At 40.5% G+C, this 21,701-nt stretch overlaps 1 protein-coding gene across 1 annotated transcript in view; it reads right to left on the bottom strand.

The window, feature by feature from the left end:
• The window catches only part of LOC116099971 (small ubiquitin-related modifier 2-A-like), a 74,083-nt gene that overhangs the window by 38,176 nt on the left and 14,206 nt on the right, over positions 1-21,701 (bottom strand). The gene's annotated exons all lie outside the window — the stretch shown is intronic.

Genomic DNA, 21,701 nt, shown 5'->3' with positions numbered 1-21,701 from the left:
CAACCCAACCCACACCAACCCAACCCAATCCACACCAACCCAACCCAATCCACACCAACCCAACCCACACCAACCCAATCCACACCAACCCAATCCATACCAACCCAACCCAATCCACACCAACCCAACCTACACCAAACCAAAAAAAACTATGAAATAAAATGATTGGACATACTATAGATCTTGAATTCTTGATAACCTGTCATCTTTTTTTTTTTTTTTGAGACAGTTTCTCTGCATAGCCCTGTTTGATCTAGAACTTACTGTGGAGATACCAGGCTGGCCTGAACCTCTGAGTGCTGGGATTAAAGGTGCCACTAACTCGGAAACAATTATATTTTCAGATTTAGTCCTTGACTTTTTAAAAAGCAATTTCCAGATTCTTTATTTCACTTATTAATAAAAGGAAGATGTTAATGGCTATGAAATAAGTCATGGAAAAACAAAGCCCAGATTAGAACAAAGACAGAATGTCTCTGATGTGAACTTTGAAACCTGAAATGTTTAAAAATAAAAAAGTCTCAAACTGTGACAGCATCAAGACCACAGGTGGAAAATTTATATCACTCCATTAACTGTACCTAACTTTGTGAGAAGAGACTTGTGTGCCCTACTTCTGGGCATTGGCCTCTAATCCAGAATAGTGCCTAGTACACAGTAGGCACTCAAGTTTCATTAGATCTGTAGTAATCAGCTTTCTATCTTCCATAATGACTGATTACTTCTGTCCTGTAATGCACTATAAAATACTTTGGTAATTTAATATCAGACTCCGGATCTTTGGGAAATAAAGAGTTGTTCTGTTTGGCTCTTGAATCTTTAAATTCAAGGCCAAGGTCTACAGGCCCTGTGCTCTGGGTCTCTGGTGAGAGACATCATGGCAGGACTGTTTATCAGGGTGATTATGTACATTTTGAGTTAGGAAGCTGAGACAGATATGGAGAAATAGAGGGGTGGGTGGGGTGTGGGAGGGGGGGACATTGGAGAAGAGAAAGGCCAAAGTTCAACAGAACACACCACCTTCCAATAGCTCCATGCTGAGAACTAAGCTTTTACAATATGAGACTTGGAGGAGAGGCATCCAAAGGAGAGTAGGAGTAAATAAATAGGCCAGAGTCTAGAGGGTTCTGTCACTGATGTCAGGTGTGCTCCTTTTCCTTGTCTGTGAACCTACCACTGAGAGCTCAGGATACTTAGAGATTTTGATCTGGATTGGGGTTGCTTGAGGGCTAGATCTAACTATATTAAAACAGATGTTGCAGCGAGTAGAGAAATTGCTTAGCAGTTAAGAGCACTGGCTGCTCTTCCAAAGGACCTGGCTTCAATTATCAGCACCCACGTGGTGGCTCACAACTGTCTATAATTCTAGACATGGGAGATCTGATGCCTTCTTCTGGTCTCTATGAGTACGAGGCATTGCACATGGTGCATAGGCATACATGCGGGCAAAACATCCATATACATAAAATAAAATTAGAACAAACAAAAAAGAAAACCAACACACACACACACACACACACACACACACACACACACACACCAAAAGAAAACCAATGTTGTTTCTCCTGAGTGTGCAGTAACACACAGTTCCCATGACCTTGAGAAGTGAGAATACACTTGCTACTTAGGTGCAGAAACGGTCACGTATTTCACTAAATACGAAAATATGAAGAGATATTAGATAAACATGGACAATCTTATGATCCTCTTAAGATTGTCCTAAATTTTCACAGTTCAGGGTATGACTTAGATGCCTCTGATAGGCTGAACCCCATTTAATGCAGTGTTTGTCTCAGTTAGCTACAATCCCAGGCTCTCCCCAATACCTTCCTGCTATGACAAACACTCACCATTTCTAAGTTTATCATTGCAGGCAGCATATTCTAACACTGTTATCTTTTTTATGATGGGTGGGGAACAGAAGACTTGGTACTTCAAGAAAAAGGGAAAAGTTGTTTTTTTTTTTTTTTCTTTTTTCACAAAAGAAAATAGCAACTACTCTGAAATGTATGTGTGGGAATGCCAATCAGTCTTGATTCCTAATGCTATCCCTCCCCTTCCTGGGGTAGTTCAGCTTACTTCTCTCTCTCAGGGAAAGGGTCTTGTGGGTTGGATCACTCAGCCATCTTGGGTTTCTGTTAAATTGATACATATTTATTTTCCCTTGCTGATGTGAACAAGACCCATTTGGGTGTTGACGTACTTTATGCCATTGAACTTTGTGCAAGTGATGCTTTGAGTAATATTTCTGTAGGGTATTAATTCGCCAAATTGTGAGAAATTGCTGCTCATGTAGGCTCTGAAGCAGTAATCTGGCTGGAATGCATTAGAGCACTTTATTTCTGATTATATTCATCTAACAGGGTATGTTTCAGCCTACTCGTGGTACGCACTATACAGGGAAAATGAGCTATGGAAGAATAAGACTTGAAAACTCAGTATAAAACAGAATTCTTCACTTTATTTCACCGTGAGCTGTCTTTGCTTTAAACAAGAACAACAACAACAGCAATGGTACTGTGAATCTCCAAAGATCTGAGGCCTTGGTGCATGGGAGGGATGAATATATCTTATTTCCCAAGCTTTTTCTACTTGGATACAGGGCACTGTTTTTGTTTCTAATAACCAAAGCTTTGTTGGGACAGTCTCCTGGCTTCTTGGCCTTTCACTCTGCATCAAGTATTTGCCCTATGAATAACTTTAATTGTACCTATGAAGATGATAATAAAAACTCACCTTCCATATTCTATTGTCCTAAACACAATACCTTGCCAATACATATGCCACTTATTTAAGAGTCAGCAAGGTCTCCCTTATTAAGCTCTTACCAGCCGGAGCAGTTGCCTTATACTCTATCTTTCTGAGTGTTTGCAACAACTCTTTCAAGCTAGCACATATTGTCTCTGATTTAGCACTATGGGGACTATGGCCTTGGGATGCTAAATAATTAGCTAAATCATTAAATAATGACCCCACCTAGAGGCAAAGGTCAATCACCAGAAAGCAGTTCATGCATGTGCATTTTGGACACCTGTGGGCATTTACAATGTGAAGAAGTGTCTTGAATTTACTTGAATACTTACTGTGATTCGTGCACACATAGATTTTTGTATGCATTATCTAATTTAATCCTTCCACCACGATATAAACACTACTGTAACTGTTTTCTCCAGCTGGGAATTGAGGCTGAGGGAAGGAACGCCACTGATAACCTTGTCACATGGTGAGCGAGCCTTGAGGCCAACCCTGCACATCTGGTAGGGTAACATGTGTGCACTGAACTGCTTTCCCTGGATGATCCTGTGACATGCCTTGAGCATCTGTTTCTAACCAACTTGTGCCATAAATCCTGAGGTCCAGCCAACATTTAGAAGCAGAGAAGGAAATGGAAGAATGTTTACCCCAAACATCAAAACTCTACCACTAAGATGACTTTTCAAAACCTCCTGTCGACTTTCAGCAACACCAGGGAAGTTTCTTTTAGCTTTTCAATGTGTTTACATGCTAACTGTATTTTCTTTCTTTCTTTCTTTCTTTCTTTCTTTCTTTCTTTCTTTCTTTCTTTCTTTCTTTCTTTCTTTCTTTCTTTCTCTCTCTCTCTTTCTCTCTCTTTCTTTCTTTTTTTCTTTCTTTCTTCCTTCCTTCCTTCCTTCCTTTCTTTCTTTTCTTTTCTTTTCTTTTTTTTTTGATGCCCACGATGCTTCATGATAGATGTTATTGATCTTAGAAAAAGAGGCTTGGTCTAATAAACTTCGTGTGAGAAATTAATTACACAAGCAACTGGCCATCCCCATTCCCAACTTTCTGCAGCTCCTAGAAAAAGTAGGTCTGTCTATCCTTGTTGACGTCAACTGGAAGGGGTGTCTGGGCTACAACATATACCTGTCTTATAGTCAAGGGGTCTTCAGACTCCTGAAGAATGTAACAAAAGCCTAGAGGAAGGCACGCTTGGGGAGGGAATTGGCAGTGAATGCTCAGGCTTTACAAAGGAACTCCCGAAGTAGGCCTTTGGAAGAGTGAATAATGAGCTGTGTAGACTAGTTCCTTCATGCTGAGCGCAACACACATCTTTAAACATAAGATTGTCGAGGAAGCAGATACTCGGAAACCCTTTCATCTTAATTAAAGTTATGTGGGCGACGGAATACTTCTCCTTTATATTAAGCTCTTATTCCTGTGGAGAAATTTCTATTTGTTTTTATCTAATTTGAGCTTCAAGGTTAATCTCGGTTTAAGACTTTCACTCACTGGGAGAGACGGTCCATCCGGTTCACCCTGATCCCATGTATATGCATACATCCATCCGGCCCGCTGGGCTCCAAAGCCTCTTGCTAGTTGTGCATTCTTTACACTGCTCCTTGCCTAGAAAGAATGGGCTGTGTATCTGGGAAGGATATATGGGATAGGGAGGATTTTGAGAAAGGTCACAATATTTTCTATTTTAGGGAGCCACATGCTGCAATCCTTAAATGTGGAGTCTCTGATAAAAACCTTGCTCTCTGATGTAGAGTGTGAGATTTACACAGTGGCAGAAGCAAGGGGAAGAAGGAGACAGGACAGACAAAGAAGACAGAGGCATTTGCTCTAGAAAAGGCTTTTGACAGAGTTTTAAAGTCGTCATAGAGGAGATTGTGTGGTGTGTTAGGCTCCCTCATTTATTCAGTGAATGTATGTTTGATTGGATTAGGCTAATGATGGAAGTGACTTGTGCTCTTGATTTCAAAGAGAAAGTGAGGGACCTGGGGCTGTGGCTCAGTTGGTAGAGTGCTTGCCTAGCATGCACAAAGCCCTAGGTCCACTCCCCAGTGCTGCATAAATTGGGTGTGAGGATGCATGCCTGTAATCCTAGCAGAGAGGTTGTTAGGTGGATTAGGAATCCAAGTCCATCTTTGTCTACACAGGGATCTAGAGGCCAGCGTGGGCCATATACAATCCTATCTCAAAAGCAAAAAGAATAATACAAAAAAAAAAGAAGCCAAGTGAAGAGTAAAATGAGAAGTCATAAACAAGTCACAGACGCTCTATTAGGGGCTCCTCATTTTTTGCTTGAATGTAGGACGCCTTAAGTGTTTCTATGTCCTCAGAGCTTCAGAGATAATGAAATAAAGCATGTCAAAAGTCAGTGTGTGTTTTGTCACTGAGACTAGACAGATGACAGGCATCATTACTCACTGTGGTTCTGTTTCTACTTGTGGCTGGATACAACCTAAAGGCTTGTGACAGTGACCTTCAGTTATTTAAACCAAGCTATCAATGATAGCAGAAGCCATGAAATGGGGGTGTCATCCTGTCCTACAAGCTTAAAATTTTGAAACTGTAGTGAAATGTTTATATAATATATACAATTCAACTTCCTTTGGAAGCCAACTTCACTCTCTTTCTCTCTTCTCCATTTGATTGAAAGCCTCTACCAACTGGTATAGAATCCCATTTGCAGTTAATTCTACTAAGAAATCAGTTATTTGGATAGGCTTTTCTTTATATGTGACTTTTCTTGCAACTTTCAGTTTTCATTCTTTGTTCTGTACACTTAGTGTTCTAACTACGATATACCAAGGAATGTTTCCTCTTTGGCCCAGTCTCTTTTGGTGTTCTGTGTGCTTCATATATTTGTATGAGTATGTCTTTCCTTAGTTTGCAGGGAGGGAGGAGTTCTTCACTGTTGTTAAAGATCAGGTCTATGACTTTGACCTGAGAGTTTTCTCCTTCCTCTGTTTTGGTACTTTGAAGGTTTGATCTCTTCATGATGTTCCACAATTCCTATAGGACCATGTGCATGTCTGTGTGTCTGTGTGTCTATGTACCTGTATTCATTTGTGTGTGTGTTGTGTCATGTCTTAAACTCTTCACATTCTTTGCTGTGTGGTCTAGTTCCTCTACTTCACCCTTAACTCTTGATAGTTTGATCTATTCACTGTAAAGCTTTCTTCTGAGTTTTCTTTTCTGGATTACTAATTTTTTCAATTCTATCTTGATTTCCATTTCATTCAGCTTTATGTTTATGTTCCCTTGGCCCTCACTCAGGCACACACACTTTCAGAACCATTTTTCACTCTACTCGGGGGTACTTAGGGGTATTTCTAAATCAGCACATGGGAAGCTACTTACTTTATTCCAAAATATTTAAATACCAGCCTAGCATCTTGTCATAGAAGTGATTAATTCTTTAGTTGGTTCCATTAACGGCTACCTAGTAATTTCATTAAAATCCTTTGACACAGTGCCTTAGTTATTTTTCTCATAGCCATGACAAATCCCCAACAAAAATCAACTCAAAGTTGGCAGGGTTCTCTTTGGCTTGTTGTTTTAGGGAGATAGTCTATAATGGCAGAGAAGAAATGGTAACTGGAACATCCACATCTCTAATGGCAGCAGTGTGGGGTGGAAGTTTGAGTCCTAGAGGATCAGGAAACAGAGAATGGAATTGGAAACTGGTGGTGGGATACAAGTTGCCTAAAACTGTCATCTAGACAGCTTGTCTAGTATATTCTACAGCTGCCCCAAATAACCATAGACCAAGTATTCAACATGAGACATTGTACATTTATATGATAGCATGTACATATACAGAGTACAACCCATTTTCAAAAACAGCAATTCTTTAAGCTGTGTTCAGATGAAGAAACAGACACTCTTGATTTTAGAACCTCTTGTGTTTGCTACATTTCTAATTGGTCTGGCCAAAAACATACCAAGAAAAAAATTAATAAAGGAAGGGTTTATTCTTGCTTGCATGTCAAGAACTTACTCTTCACCATGCCTAGAAATGTTTAGTGCCTTCAGAGTTAGAACGCTGGTTATATGGCTTCCACAGTTAGGGAGCAAGCCTATTTCCAGTGAGCCACTTCCTCCAGCAATGCCTCAGCTCAAGGAGCTTCTCTAGTGATGCATGGAGAGTTCAAACACAAAGGCATATTAGGATATTTCACTCTTAAGTTATGGGACCTCCTTTGCAGCCACAGCCCCTCTTCCCTACTCCAAAGGAACTCATGTTCAGGTTACTGACAATATAGATTAAGTTTATAACGTGATAAAGTTTAAATGATTACATGCAAGGTAATTTTCTCTTGAGTATTCATTACTATGTTAGATATACTCCATACATTGGCCAAGAGTACAAATAATCACAAGAGAGCTTTCCCACCCATCTCCTGCCTCTTTGCCAAATAGCTTCAATAAGCAAGACCTTCTAATATTTCAAGGACGTTTAAGACAATGATTACAACTGCCCATTCTATTTGGGCCAATATTTTGAAGCTAATCATCTTTGTTTTCTTCAAATTGGAAACATTAGGTAATATAAAATGATTTTCATTGAACATAGCAAAGTATCTGAAATGGTTCCTGACACTGAAGAGATATGGTACAAATGGGTCTCACTTTAGTAGCAGAACCCTAGGGGAAAACCTTAAGAAACAGTCAACTGCACACCAGCATGCCTTCAACTCAAGCCAAAGGGGGAATAAAGCAACTGCTGCATGAGCAAGACAGGAAATACACAGAGATGTTTTGTGTACTATGCTCTCAGTAAGAACACGCACCAAAAGCCATAGGAGATATGCTGTGTATTGTGGGATTGTGGGTATTATCACCACTAGAAGCTGCATACCTGGCCTCTCTATTTAGCATCTTCCAGAGTGATAAGTGATAGGGATTTATTTAGGAATAGTTAGCAATTCTCCATGGGAGCACAAGGAAATTCAGCAAGTAATGTGCTCTACACAGTGTCCCTCTGTAATTTTCATTTGTTGAATCCCTATATTCGTGGATCCATGTCTGCAGGCTTCCATGACATACTATGAACAACCCATGCTTCTCTTTAAATACTTCCTTCCCATCTTATAATTTCCAGTTTCCCCATTGTTGACTCAGCCTATTCTAGCCAAGAGTTGATTGAATTGGTGGTGCAATACCTCATGCAGGAATTATAAAAACTTCATGACTGAACTACAGAAAACATAAGAATTGGCTGCTCTGATTTCCCTGAAGGCCTACCTAGCTTATTAGTTAATGTGAAAAAGAAAAAAAGAAAAAAAAAAAAAAAGAAAACAGAACGCATGCTATCTAGACAACAGTAATTTTATTGTATTGTATCTGTTTGATTCCTGAAAATATTTAAAATGACTTACAAAGACCTAGTTTAGAGCAAGAAGGGGTAAGTTAGAAGTAAGTAAGAAAGATTATGAAAAGGAACACATGGCATTAGGTGAAATGAAGAAGGAGATTTGAGCCACAATTGTTAGTCATTAAATCCTTTGCACATTAAGGGAGAGCCATTTAACTCTAAAGTTCTTGGAAATGGATGTTGGTAGGGGAAGATGGGGAAAAAAACAATCACACGATTGGAATTATTTGTAAAATTTAAAGTAAATCAGCTCGTTGGTAGAGGAACTATTTCTAATATTAAGACAAGAAATGAAAGTCTCTAGAGATCTCCATAAAGATGAACCTTGTTATAGGAAGCACCAGGTTTACACAGCAGGGGTAACAGAGTTTTTCAAGACACCAGGTCTTGAAAGCTAGATGCTGCTGCATCAGAGAAAAGCGGTGCTTCTGGGAATAGCTTCCCAATGAGCAGAAGACATTTAAAGATGACCCAAGACATTTAAAGATGACCCAAGAGAATTGAAGGTACATGTATACACCATAAAACACAGTTCCAGATTATCCTCGACACAGGTAGTGGCTTATCTAAGCGAGCACATAGGATTGGAGTTATGTTGTTCATTGGATTGAGAAAGGTTGGCTTATTCCTTATCATTAGCGAGTGTGGCAAGGGAGTAGACAGGTCAGTGGGTAAAATGTTTATTATGTAAACATAAGGATCCTAACTCTGGTCCCACAAACCAGAGTTTACCCAGAGTTAAGGCTGGGGGTGGTAATGAACATCTTCTGTAACATCATCGTTCTTACACGACGTGGAAAGTTAAAAGAAGAATGGCCCTGAAAGCTCCCAGGCAAGGTATCCAAGAATATAGCAGGGAATAGCAAAAGATACCATGTCTCAAATAAGGTGAATAAGGTGGAAGGTAAGGACAGATGCCCACTGTTGGTGTCTGTCCTGTACCTGTGTGCTGTGGCACACACACACACACACACACACACACACACACACACGAACACATGCACACACACACACCACAGTGGGGGCTTCACCAAAGTGAGGCACAGAAGGCAGTCAGATAATTTAGCTTTTGGTCAGATGTAGTTATGGGCCTTGATACACCTACAGTTACAACTAAGCTTCTTCTCATGAAATGACTTTAGCATTATAAGAATATATTTACTGAGCACTATGTTGTACAGACTGATAGACATCCAAATCCACCTTGGTTAAAAAGCTAAGGAATCCTAACACAGACCCCAGACAATACCTGCTGTCGCTTAGGAGATTCTCTGACATAGTCTCCTAGACAAACTAGTTGAACAACTACACCTCACACCGAGGACATAAATACATTATAAGATCCATGACCCCTGACATCATGCATTTCATTAGCCAAGTGACCAAGGAGAAGCAATAAAAATCATTAGCGAAATGCAGAGTCTTCTATGTGGAAGAAGCAATGGGACACAGTCACAGACTTAGAGGAACATTCCTGAACAGGATAAGAAAGAATTCAGATCTGCTCTCCTTTCTGCAGTCTCTCTTCTGTGTTTGATCATAAATGCACATTGTGAAGGGATGCCTCAGACCTCCAAGCCAAACAGTGTTTGGGACTCATTAGCAATTTATAAATGATATTTTTCCCTGGTGACATATCTTTTGATATGATTTTCTAATAATAACATCTACCAATATTAAAATAAGAACATCCCCATGTATTGTGAACAACCCCAACTACGTTTCCTCATGAAAATTCAATTTGAGCATACCAACTGATATTGTATGCATATATTTATCTACCATCATTATAAATCTCCTAAGGGTCTCTATAAAATGATAGTTTTGCCTCTTTTCAGTAATTCTACCTAATGCTCCAAAGCAAGAAACTAATTACACACTGCCTTTTCGCTAACTTTGATCTTTCAAATACTAGGCTATGGAGGATCTATAGGTAATCAGTAATTACAATTCACTAAATCAGTTGAAATTAGCCATAAACCTTTTTATTTAAATTGTATTAACCATTTCTGCAGTAACATTGTCTACACTTCTCTTTCCTACAGAACTTTAGCTGGATAAGGTTTCATACTAAAATCTGATTACAGTCACTAATGTTTGTAACAAATGCCTCATTATAACACCAGAAGCCCCAATGAAGAGAGATATGCAAAAGATAATTTTTTTTTCTTAAAATGTGCTTAAAGAAAGGCTAAGGATAAACTAGGGATGTCGAAGGAAATGATTGAAATTTTTCATGAGAGTGTTTTTAGTTCGCAAGGGGAAAAAAAATGACCTCACTTGTGTTTTCCCATTGAGCTGGGATGGCATTTCCTGAAAGAAAAAAATCTAAGACAATCGTTCCTTTCAGTTCAGCACAGGATGGTCTACAGGAGGAAAAAAAAAAGGCTGGATTTAACATGGGACAACACCAGTCCCTTCATGCCAGGTTAACCCTTCATGTTTACTCCCTAAGAGTTCCTTTTTTGTTGTTTCTGTTTGGTGGGTAAAGGCTTAGTTTAATTTCACAGTCAATATATGGACAACTGTAAGTTCCCACCTTAGCAACCTGTAGTGTATCAGAGGTTCCTATTGCTGGAGGTGGTCTCTGATGCCTCTGAGAACTTTTATCTTTTGGTGGGTGTATTTAAAATGATAGGTCAAGTGAAATTAAATACTTCTTGTGGGATGCTTTCAGTTGTGACAATTCAGGTGGTTGCTTCTGAAATCTAGTAGGTAAAATTCAGGCTGTTGCTAATTATCTTGAACTGCATGGGAACAAAGACGTAGTCGGCCTAACGTGTCAGCAGGGCTTGCCCAAGACAACTTACAACAGTGAGTATGGACTAACGACTGCTTTGAAAAACCTTATGAACAAACCTGAACCATGTCAGTAGGAAAATTGGTCAGGTATTTCCTCCTTAAAATTGACCCTAAACGCTATAAGCAGGTGACACCACCTTGTTTGGAAAACAGACCTCTCCCTTTGCCATGTTTGTGGCTCTTATTTATCTGGAGCCACCACAATCCTGGCCACTGTGTCCACACAAAAGCTGAGTAAACACACCATGTTTTGACTTGTCATCATTAATCCTGACATGTGAATGTAGGGACACTGTATACAGGAGGCTGTTTTATCAGAAGCCACAGCCTTTAGAAAATTCAAAACAGTTAGGTTGTTTCCATTGACTCCATTCTTTGACCTGATTTGGCGTTTCGTTCTCAGAGACACCTTGCTTTCTGATATCTATAATTATTTCTCTGATGAACTTTTCTATGGTCTCGGGGCCAAAAGTATTGAGTCAAGACTTACAGAAGGAACAAAAGTCTCAGAGAAAGTGGACTGAGTGTCAGCAAGCCTCCATGTGTGGAACCAATGGGAAGATCTTATTTGGCAGTCTTGGGTAGACTTGGGGGTTGGTTCACTTAGCTCTTGAAATTACATCTTTTTGGAGTATTTTGGTCCAAAGGATGAATTTATTCTTCAGCAACTCTAACTTGACCATAGCTTTTAAAATACATCCGCGAGCCCTAAAAGCAAACACTGGGCTTTGTGAAATCAAGTTACCAACAGGGTGTAGATACAGCTCCCCTAATTTCCAAGACTTTCTACTGCAACCCCTTCTAGTTAGCTTGAGGGTTGTGTTCTACCAACCTGGGCCATCAAGGAAGGAGACCTGAGATGCTAGTTCACTTCTCGAATGGTCCTAGAAAGCCAGACGTGGGAGGTACAAAACTTTGTCCTAAACCCTTTTCAAGTATTTATAAATAAGCAGATATTCTTTAGCTGTGTGTGCTTTCTAACAATTTTCATAATACAGTCCAATTTTGGGACTTACTATGTGACTGGACTAACCTAAAACTCACTATAGGCCAGGCTAATTTCAATCTTGACTTTCTGTCTTACTCTCTGGAGAGCTGGAATTATAGGTATACCAATTTTGCCCAAATCTAAGAACTTTTAACTTGGTATTTTCTCTCTCTCATGTGTATGTGTGTGTGTGTGTGTGTGTGTGTGTGTGTGTGTGTGTGTGATATGTGTGCATATGATGTGTATTGTAGTATTTTTGTTCATGTGCATATGGAGGCCAGAGTTTGACATTAGAATATACGCCTCTGTTACTAACATATGTATGTCTAGTTCTCTATTTCTCTATTTCTCTATGTATCTATCTATCTATCTATCTATCTATCTATCTATCTATCTATCTACCCATCCATCCCCCACCCCAGGCTCACTATGTAGCCCAGGCTATCCTAGTACTCACTGTGTATATCATGGTGACCCAAATTCAGAGAGATCTGACTGCCTCTCCCCTCTGAGTGCTGGGGTTGAAGGAATATGGCACCATACCTAGCCCCAACTTATTCTTAATATAGGAGATTGGAGGTTGCTGATTTGGTTTTGTACATAGGGGGAAGGGGCTGGACTCAGGTCCTTATGTTTGTACAGCATCCTTTTTCCCTAAGGAATCATCTCCCCAGTCCTTAAGCTGGCATTCTCTTTGGTGCTTTTGGGTAAATGGCATACAGACTCAGCAATCGTTTCTTTCTTGTAACCTACTAAGAAGTTAATGAGCCTACCTATAACCCAGTTTACAGTTACTGTGCAATAATTACTTGAGTTTGAGGATTAAGTGTTTGGAGAAATTAGGTTGCAGAACCTGTTCCTACCCACGTGTGTACACAGAGGAAATCACTGTGGTCCCTGATAAGTAGGTGCTAGGGCCTGACTTTTTTTTTTCTTCATTTAAATCCCTTAAGCAGATAATTATATTCTTTCAGTCAAAGCTCTTATCTCTTGGTCTACATCTTCATGTGGGGACAACTGGTCTAGCAGAGTTTGATGCATGGATGTGACCTAAGGGAAGAGCACAGTTTATACATTCAGACCCATTTTTCTTACTCATGGGTCAAGAAGACCTCGTGATGGATGATGTTGGGAATGGTGAACAGGATATTCACCTTTATATAAAGAGAAGACAGCATTTTATACTCACATTATCATATCTCATCAAGATGATTTGATCCAACTGGCCCAATTGATTTGATCTTTGCTTTTTCTGCTGGGTAATGTGCCAGTATTCATTCTGACACTGGAAGCTCAGCTTAACACTGGCTCCTTGTACCCTGGTCAGTCTTCCTCTATGGAGCCAACACCTGCAGTCTGTATCTCTATGTATAACTCTCACACCGCCTTGTATATTTAGTACATTTATAAAGGTATGGTTTATAATATGTTATGAAGCCCATCAATTTATTACATATAGTTTTAAATAAAAATTTTAAAAATAAATTCACTAAACTGTGGGCCATGAGGACCACAGTCCAGTTTACCAATAGTCCATCACTACAAAAAGGACACTTATGTCATTTACAGTTGCTCCGCACTATCCGGCACCCCCAGGCCCACTTTATGGCAAAATCTTTAGGTTTCTGTTGATGCCGTCCCATTCTGCCTTCCCCTGCTTGGGGCTGCTCTCCAGGAGACTGTAAACTCACTGAAGGTGTGCACCTTTGTAAAGCTATCTTTGCAATTCAGCATAGCTGTGTGCCCACAGGTAGCAAGTCAGAGCAGTTCCTGCTTATCAAAGCTTCCATGTACTTGGCTGCCGTGCAATCAAGGGTGTTACAAATTGTCTTAAATTTAATCTCTGAAACAAACAGACAAACAAACAAGTCCACTGGCTTGACTTGACTTCTCTCTCCTATTTTTCAGACAAAAGCTTATGGCCTCTGAGAGGCTATCTGACTGACTCAGGGCCATATTAGGATTTGATGCCAAGGTTGTGTGAAGCCAATGGTGATTGAGGAAGAAAGAAAGAAGGAAACTCATTCCGAACCTAGAGTAGTTGCTAATGCTGTGGTGATTACAAAGACTGTGGCTAGCTTTTCACAGGTAGCCATGACCCAGCAATGACCTGGCTGCCTTGGTAGGTGGTCCTTCCAGGCACCCCTCCCCCACCGCCCCAGTTCCCAGGATGGTACTGCTCTGTGCTGCTCTGTATGTCTCTATCTGAGCAAGGTCCTCGAAAAGCCATTTGTCCCAAATCTTATTCCCTGTTCGGCATTAGGATGTCATTCATCCCTCTCTGGTATCGATGAGAATAAACACCCCTGTGCTTTGCTGTTCTGTTTCCAGCTGCCTGTCACATCTATGAAATCGTTGTGGGGAATAAAATTCAAATGGGAGAAAGTCCATAAATGGAGAACCCTTTTGTTGTCCCTTCCCCCTGGCGTAAACTCTTCCTTTCTCCCCAGAGCAGGGGTAAGTTAATTGTATTTGAATGAATAATTCTAATAAGGCAGTGACCTTTAATGCGAACTGGTGTTTTTAATTTTGATTCTCTGTCAGTCACTCCAGCATGAACCACCTCAGGATGTTAGCAGTGGAGCGACCACTGTGTACACATAGGAGAAAAACAAACACACATCCGCTGGGTGCTGCTGGCAGGTAAACATGGAGGACAGATCTACAAAGAGATGTGGGGCAGAGTCCTCACAAAGGAGCTGGGAAAATGGCGGAAATGAGAACTGCAGGTACTGAGCAATCCAAGCAGAAGGGTTTCTTCTTATGAAGAAGATAATAACTCTCTGTTCACTGTGTACCGTGTGGACTAGACGGGAAATCCAACGAGAGAACTCTGGGGCATGAAAGCAAACAGAACGGGAAAACCAGGTGACAGCGGAACACAGAGACACACATTGTGACCAGTGCAAATGTGCTGGATTATTGCTATCCAGTCTTTCTTCTGCTTGTGGAAAGATACAGAAATACAAGAGTATTTAAAATAGATAGACCTACAAAAATAGGTTAGAAAAACGCAAAGATCATGTGGCCATGAGAAAGTGATGGCTTAGCTATTAAGAGCACTTGATGCTCTTTCAAAGGACCTGAGTTGGGTTCCCAGCACCCACATGGTAGCTGAGAACTGTGTGTGAATCCAGTTTAGGAAATCCAATGTCCTTTTTTTACTCTCATGGGCACCAGGAATGCATGAGATGGACATGCATATATATAGGCAAAACATTCACACACATAAAGTTAAAAAAAAAAAACTTAACAAAGAGAACAATATAGAAATTTCAAAAATATACCTGTATAGCAAATTTTATGTGTACATAATTATCACACATATTTAGGAATTTGTGGATATTTGAAATTGGAATTATGCATATTGCTTTACCACTTGTTTGAGAAATAATTGCTTAGGGCTTTAAAAATATTTTTTTGTACCTTAAAATTTTTTAGGTCTGAGAGATGAGGGATAGCTCAGATAGTAAAGTGCTGGCTACGAGGACCTGGGTTTGATCTTTAGAACCCATGTTAAAAATTTCAAAAAAGCAGAATGTGTTGCCCCACGGTTGTAATCACGATGCTAGAGAGACAGAAAGCTGGACAGATCATGGGCTCACATGGCAGCCTACCTGATGAGCTCCAGGCCAGTGAGAGACCCTGTGACTACAAACAAGGTCAGTGGCCCCATAGGTAACAGCAGCAAAGGTTACCCTCTGTCTTCCTCATGGATGTTAAATCGTGTGTGAGCATGTGTACGTACACACACCTATGCATACAAACACATGCTTATGAAAACAAGTGTTTCTTTCAGAGAGACAAGAGAATAATAAGTAATGTAGGATCATCAAAAGCGTTTCAGGACTCAGATGTCTGACTAGTTCTGATAGACAGGGGAGGGGTTTCCAGGTGGGGACCTCGGCAGGGGAAGCACAAGCTCCTGTGACCCAGGGAAAATGTGAGCTCTTTGCTGTTCGCCCTTCCAAGAAGGCTGAGAGTTCCTTTGAGAAATAATTTTGAGAACTCTTTGCACTTTGAATTATTAGCAATTAACTTAAAGCTCAAATATTGTGTAGAATGAATAAAATGGCTGAGAGCTGTCAACCACCTTCAAAAGTTAAACAAATAGCTGAGTAGTACTCCATTGTGTAGATGTACCACATTTTCTGTATCCATTCTTCTGTTGAGGGACATCTGGGTTGTTTCCAGCTTCTTCTGGCTATTATAAATAAGGCTGCCATGAACATAGTGGAGCATGTGCCCTTATTACATGTTGGAGCATCTTCTGGGTATATGCCCAGGAGTGGTATTGCTGGGTCCTCCGGTAGAACTATGTCCAATTTCCGGAGGAACTGCCAAACTGATTTCCAGAGTGATTGTACCAGCTTGCAATCCCACCAGCAATGAAGTAGTGTTCCTCTTTCTCCACATCCTCACCAGCATCTGCTGTCACCTGAGTTTTTTATCTTATCCATTCTGACTGATGTGAGGTGAAATCTCAGGGTTGTTTTGATTTGCATTTCTCTGATGACTAAGGATGTTGACCATTTCTTTAGGTGCTTCTCAGACATTTGAGATTCCTCAGTTGAGAATTCTTCATTTAGCTCTGTACCCCATTTTTAATAGGGTTATTTGGTTGTCTGGAGGCTAACATCTTGAGTTCTTTGTACATTTTGGACATTAGCCCTCTATCAGATGTAAGGTTGGTAAAGATCTTTTCCCAGTCTGTGGGTTGCCGTTTTGTTCTATTGACAGTGTCCTTTGCCTTACAGAATCTTTTCAATTTTATGAAGTCCTATTTGTCAATCATTGATCTTAGAACATGAACCACTGGTGTTGTGTTCAGGAAAATTTCCCCTGTGCCAATGTGTTCGAGGTTCTTGGAACAGAGACTGAAGGAAAGACCATCCAGAGACCATTCCACCTAGGGATCCATCCCATCTGCAGACACCAACCCCCAAAACCATTGCCGATGCCAAGAAGCGCTTGCTGACAGGAACCTGATATGGCTGTTCCCTGAGAGGTTCTACCAGCACCTGACCAATACAGATGCAGATACAGCCAACCATCAGACTGAGCTGGGGGACTCCAGTGGAGGAGTTAGGGGAAGGAATGAAGGAGCTGAAGGGAACTGTAACCCCATAAGAACAATATAACTAACTAGATCACCCAGAGCTCCTAGGGACTAAACTACCAACCAAAGAGTATGCATAGAGGGAGCCAGGACTCTGGATGCATATGTAGCAGAGGATGGCCTTATCTGGCATCAGCAGGAGGGGAGAGAGGCTTGGTGCCCCAGTGTAGGGGGATTCTAGCTGGGTGAGGTAGGAGTGGGTGAGTGGGTGAAGGAGCACAGTCATAGAAGCAAAGGGGAGATTGGAGAGGGGGGATAGAATGGGAGAGTTGGTGGAGGATTAACCAGGAAGGGGGATATCATTTGAAATGTAAATGAATAAAATGATTCATTAAAAAAACTTAAAACAAAAAGCTCATTCCTCCACTTTTCACACAGAACCAGCCTGACAGGATAGCACAGCCTAGATGTTCTATTCAATGTGTGGTAAAAGTTCTGCAGAATGTAATGTTGTATTTAGTTTAGTTATTTTACTTTTTTTCTACTTTGACAAGATCTCTTGTAATCTAAGCTTGCTTGCTTCTAACTAGTCATGTAGCCATGGATGAGCTTGAACTCCTCCTGCGCTACTTCCCAAGGGCTAGCTAGGGTTTTGTAATCAGGTAGGTACCATCACCCAGGCTTTGTGTGGTGCTAGGACTTGGAACCAGAGCTTCAGGCAGGGAAGCCAAGGATTCTCCCAACTGAGTCATTTTTCCACCTCCCATCTTAAATATTCCTTTCTCTCATTATAACTTTTTTTCTAAAAAAAATATTTTTTTTTATTGTTTGAGAATTCTATGTATGTGTATAATGTGCTTGGATCAAATCCACCACATCCCCTCTCCTCCAATCCTACCTCAATCCTCCTTCCTGTGACTTTTCTCTCCCAACCTATGCTCTGTCTTTAAAAATCCACTTAATTCAAACTACGCTGCCTATGTGTATATGGGTGTGGGAGCAACTACCAGAGCTTGGGTAGCCTTTCCGGAGCCACACAGATAAGAAAACAGAATCCCCTTCCCTAGCAGCCATCAATGTCAACAGTTCCTTACCTAAGAGAGGGACTTCATGACCCCCTCCCCCATGTATTCTGGAGTTTTGGCTGGCCTAATTTGGTCTATATCTTGAGTACAGTCACAGCCACTGTGAGCTCATGCGTGCAACAGTTCTGTCATGTCAATAGTCTCCAGACATCCACTTCCTCAAGCATTTACAATATTTCTGCCCCACTTCCACAATAATCCCCAAGCCTTGTGGGGGAAGGGATGCCTTCACAATATTTTAGTCATATTTACAGTGAGAAATATTGATGATATTTTCATTCAGAGGGACATTTTCCCTGGATGCTGTTGCCATGGAAGAGGTCTCCATATCAGTACACTATGTTTACATTAGTAGCATCATAAAAAACATTTCATTTCAATGTACTGAACTTTTCTAGTACACTGTGAGACAACAGGTACCACCAATTACACCCCTCACCCCGTGCAAACGGGTGCTCACTGTTTATTTGTTCATCATACAATTGAGGTCTTATTGTGAAGACAGTGCACTATACACATTTTTAAAACATAGACAGGACACAATGCAGACTGTGGCAGAGTGAAGTGGGTCTGAGACATGGATGGGACCACAGGTCTGCTTTCTATCTCGGCCACTACAGAGCCTAAGGCCAAAGAGGAGAAGCTTGGGGTCATGGCCTCAGGTAGAGGCTCTCAGCCTTGCAGCATCTCTCCTCTTGGAATTCACTGCACATTCTGTATTTTATGACCCAGAGCATTTAATGTAGCTTTTAATAAACTGACCAGCTTAATGATGAAACTAGACAAAGCATTTAAAAAACAGAGCATTGCTACCTTCTGAAACTTGCACAAGCTGAGCTTGAGTGTCATCTGCAAATCTTGGTTGTCAGGGTCGCCTATTATCAGCATCTACTCTGGGAAAGTTCAGAAATGGCCACGCTTGTGGGCACTGCGGACTTAATGCTACAAATAAATGTGCTTTTTGGATTGGTTTAGAGACAGCTTCACTATAAGCACAAATCTCAGCATGTATCAACAAACTAAATTGTGCTTATTATCATTTCTCTGAGATTGATGGTGGTATGTCCCTTTAAGCCCAGCACTTGGGAGACAGAGGCAGGAGAATAGTGAAGTGCAAGTCAGCCTGTATTACTTAGTGAGTGGTAGGTCAGTATGTTATGTGCTATATGACTGCTTCAAAAAAAAACTTTTATTTTTAAAAATTGGTTCTTTCATCAGGTGTACCTCCCTGTACACTCTGCCTGCCTGCATGACTTAGGCATTTATTCTGGATTAGAATGAATGACTAAACCTACTGGAAACAAAATATTTTAAGACTAACATTTACCTTGACCCTTTGTTATGATCTGTTCTTCTGAAGAAGAGAAAGTCTCACCCAGACCATTCCTCTGTCCATTTAAATCAGTGGTTCTCCACCTGTGGGTTGTGTCCCCTTGAGGATCAAACGATCCTTTCACAGGGTCACCTAAGACTATAGGAAAACACAGTTATTTACATTACATAACAGCAGCAAAATTAAGGCAATAGCAATGAAAATAATATTATGGTTGGGGGTCACCAAAACATGAAGAACTGTATTAAAGGGTCACAGCATTAGGAAGATTGAGAACCACTGGTCTAAACACATCTGAAATGCATCCTACTGAGGAGAAATCAAATCAATGAGCATTTCCCTGCATGTAGGTAGAGGTTTTGGTAGTCGATAGAGGTGTCTGGTTTGGATTTCCAAAATGTGTTACCTCGCTGTATGTGGAGCATATATCTGACATATTTTTAAAATAAGGATGGAAATATTAATTCTGTAAGTGATACTATCCAAGTATGACACACCTCTATGTTTAAGATTTATGAAAACAAAATGAAGCAAAAACCACGTGGTACCTGCAGAACACAGTCAATATTATCCCTGTTGGCAGCCATGATTGGAACATGACTTTAATGTTGCATTTAATTCCAACTGTATTCTTCAGTATGAATCTAAGATCATCCACTATGTATGGCTTGGCTAAAACAATATTTTGTTAGACTCTAATAGGATGTTAACACCCTTGTGAGCCAAGCTGGCTCCATTCAGTGTTCATCTTAATTAGCTAACATTAACCATCATTAGGGTTTTATATGGTACGATGCACATTACTTCATAACCTCCACCCCAATCACATGGAGCTAGACCATCATCCACGTCCTCAATCAATTGATTCTTCTGGGCTTTCTGAACACCTAGGTTTTATTTTAAAAGTTCAGGTCAATGTTAAGTGTTATGTTACAGCTGCAAAAAAAGTTTTAAGAATCAATGTTAATTGACACTGTTAATTAAATGTTAACCATGTGAATGAGAACATCTTTCACTCATTTGCCTAATAAATTATAGCCATGTAATCTTCCATATATTATTCGGTATAAGAAGATGGTGTTTCCACTAGTGAGAAGAACCTGGAAAGCAAACCAAAACAAAACAAGACATAAATCTACACATGGAAAAGTACTTCCTTTCTTTTTCCTCTAAAGGATTTACCTCTGAAGTCTTTGCTGAGTGATGTAGGGAGGAGAACAGAAAACGCAAAAATGTGTATTTTGAGTAAGTAGATAGTTGAAGAAGATACTTCATTTGACAAAGCAAATCCCAGCTGGCCAAAAGATGTGAACCATGTATATGCTTGGCTTCAGTGTTTTGAGTTAATGAAAAATAAGGCTATATGGAATCATTTTTTAATAGTTAAAGACTTTTAAACGGCAGCTAGGGAGCTATCAACCATAAAAGTCCTTGGAGTGGCTGATCATTCCTAAGGCGTGGTCTGCTTCATACCTGTTCTATTAGTAATAAGCATTGTCATCAAGAAGGAATCAGGTCAGAAAACCAGGTTGTCTGTGACTTTTGCCAACTGGCTTGTTCTGAATACTAAGATATTATCCAATGCAGTCTTTGAACAATGATACTACTAATAACAGGTGTTTGTTAAATGACAACTGTGTCTGCCATGTGTCAAGTCTTATGGAAATATATGAAAGGCATGATGTGGATGCAACTCACTCTCGTTCCAGTGGTTGACAGGTTATATAGTATACATAGTATACAAAAGCATCTCTCCAGACCGAAGCTTCTGGATCTTGGGGTCACTTAACACTGTACTTTTAGGATATATGAGATGCAAAGACAAGTCCCAAAGATGCGGAAGAATGACTCCCAAAAGGAAGTGCTCTGCTATGTATCTCTCCTAACCCCCATCTCTCTGTGTGCACATGTGTATGATGTCTGTGCATGCATGTTTATGTGTTAGTTGGGCATGACTATGCTACAGTGCATGCATAGAAGTCAGGGTCTCCCTTGCTAGTTGCCACTGCATACGTAGGGTAGGTTGCCTGTGGACTTCCCTGGAGTCACCTGTTCCCCCCTCCCATTTTGTTGTAGGAGTACTGGGATTACAGATGTGAACGACTGCCCAGGCTTTTGGGAGGTTCTGAGGACCTGAACTCTGGTTCTCACCCTTGTGTGTCAAGCACTTTACCCACAGCACCATCTCCCTAGCCAGAGGCTTGCTTTTGAATAATTGTTTGAATGGCAGGACATTGTTTCTGTTCCAGCTTGTGAATTGTACTTCAGAGACCATTGAGATACCAATCGCACAGTCGGGGGGGGGGGGG

This window comes from Mastomys coucha, unplaced genomic scaffold (assembly GCF_008632895.1).
Source record: "Mastomys coucha isolate ucsf_1 unplaced genomic scaffold, UCSF_Mcou_1 pScaffold20, whole genome shotgun sequence".
Lineage (NCBI taxonomy): Eukaryota > Metazoa > Chordata > Mammalia > Rodentia > Muridae > Mastomys > Mastomys coucha.
This window is presented reverse-complemented; position numbering and strand designations above follow the sequence as displayed.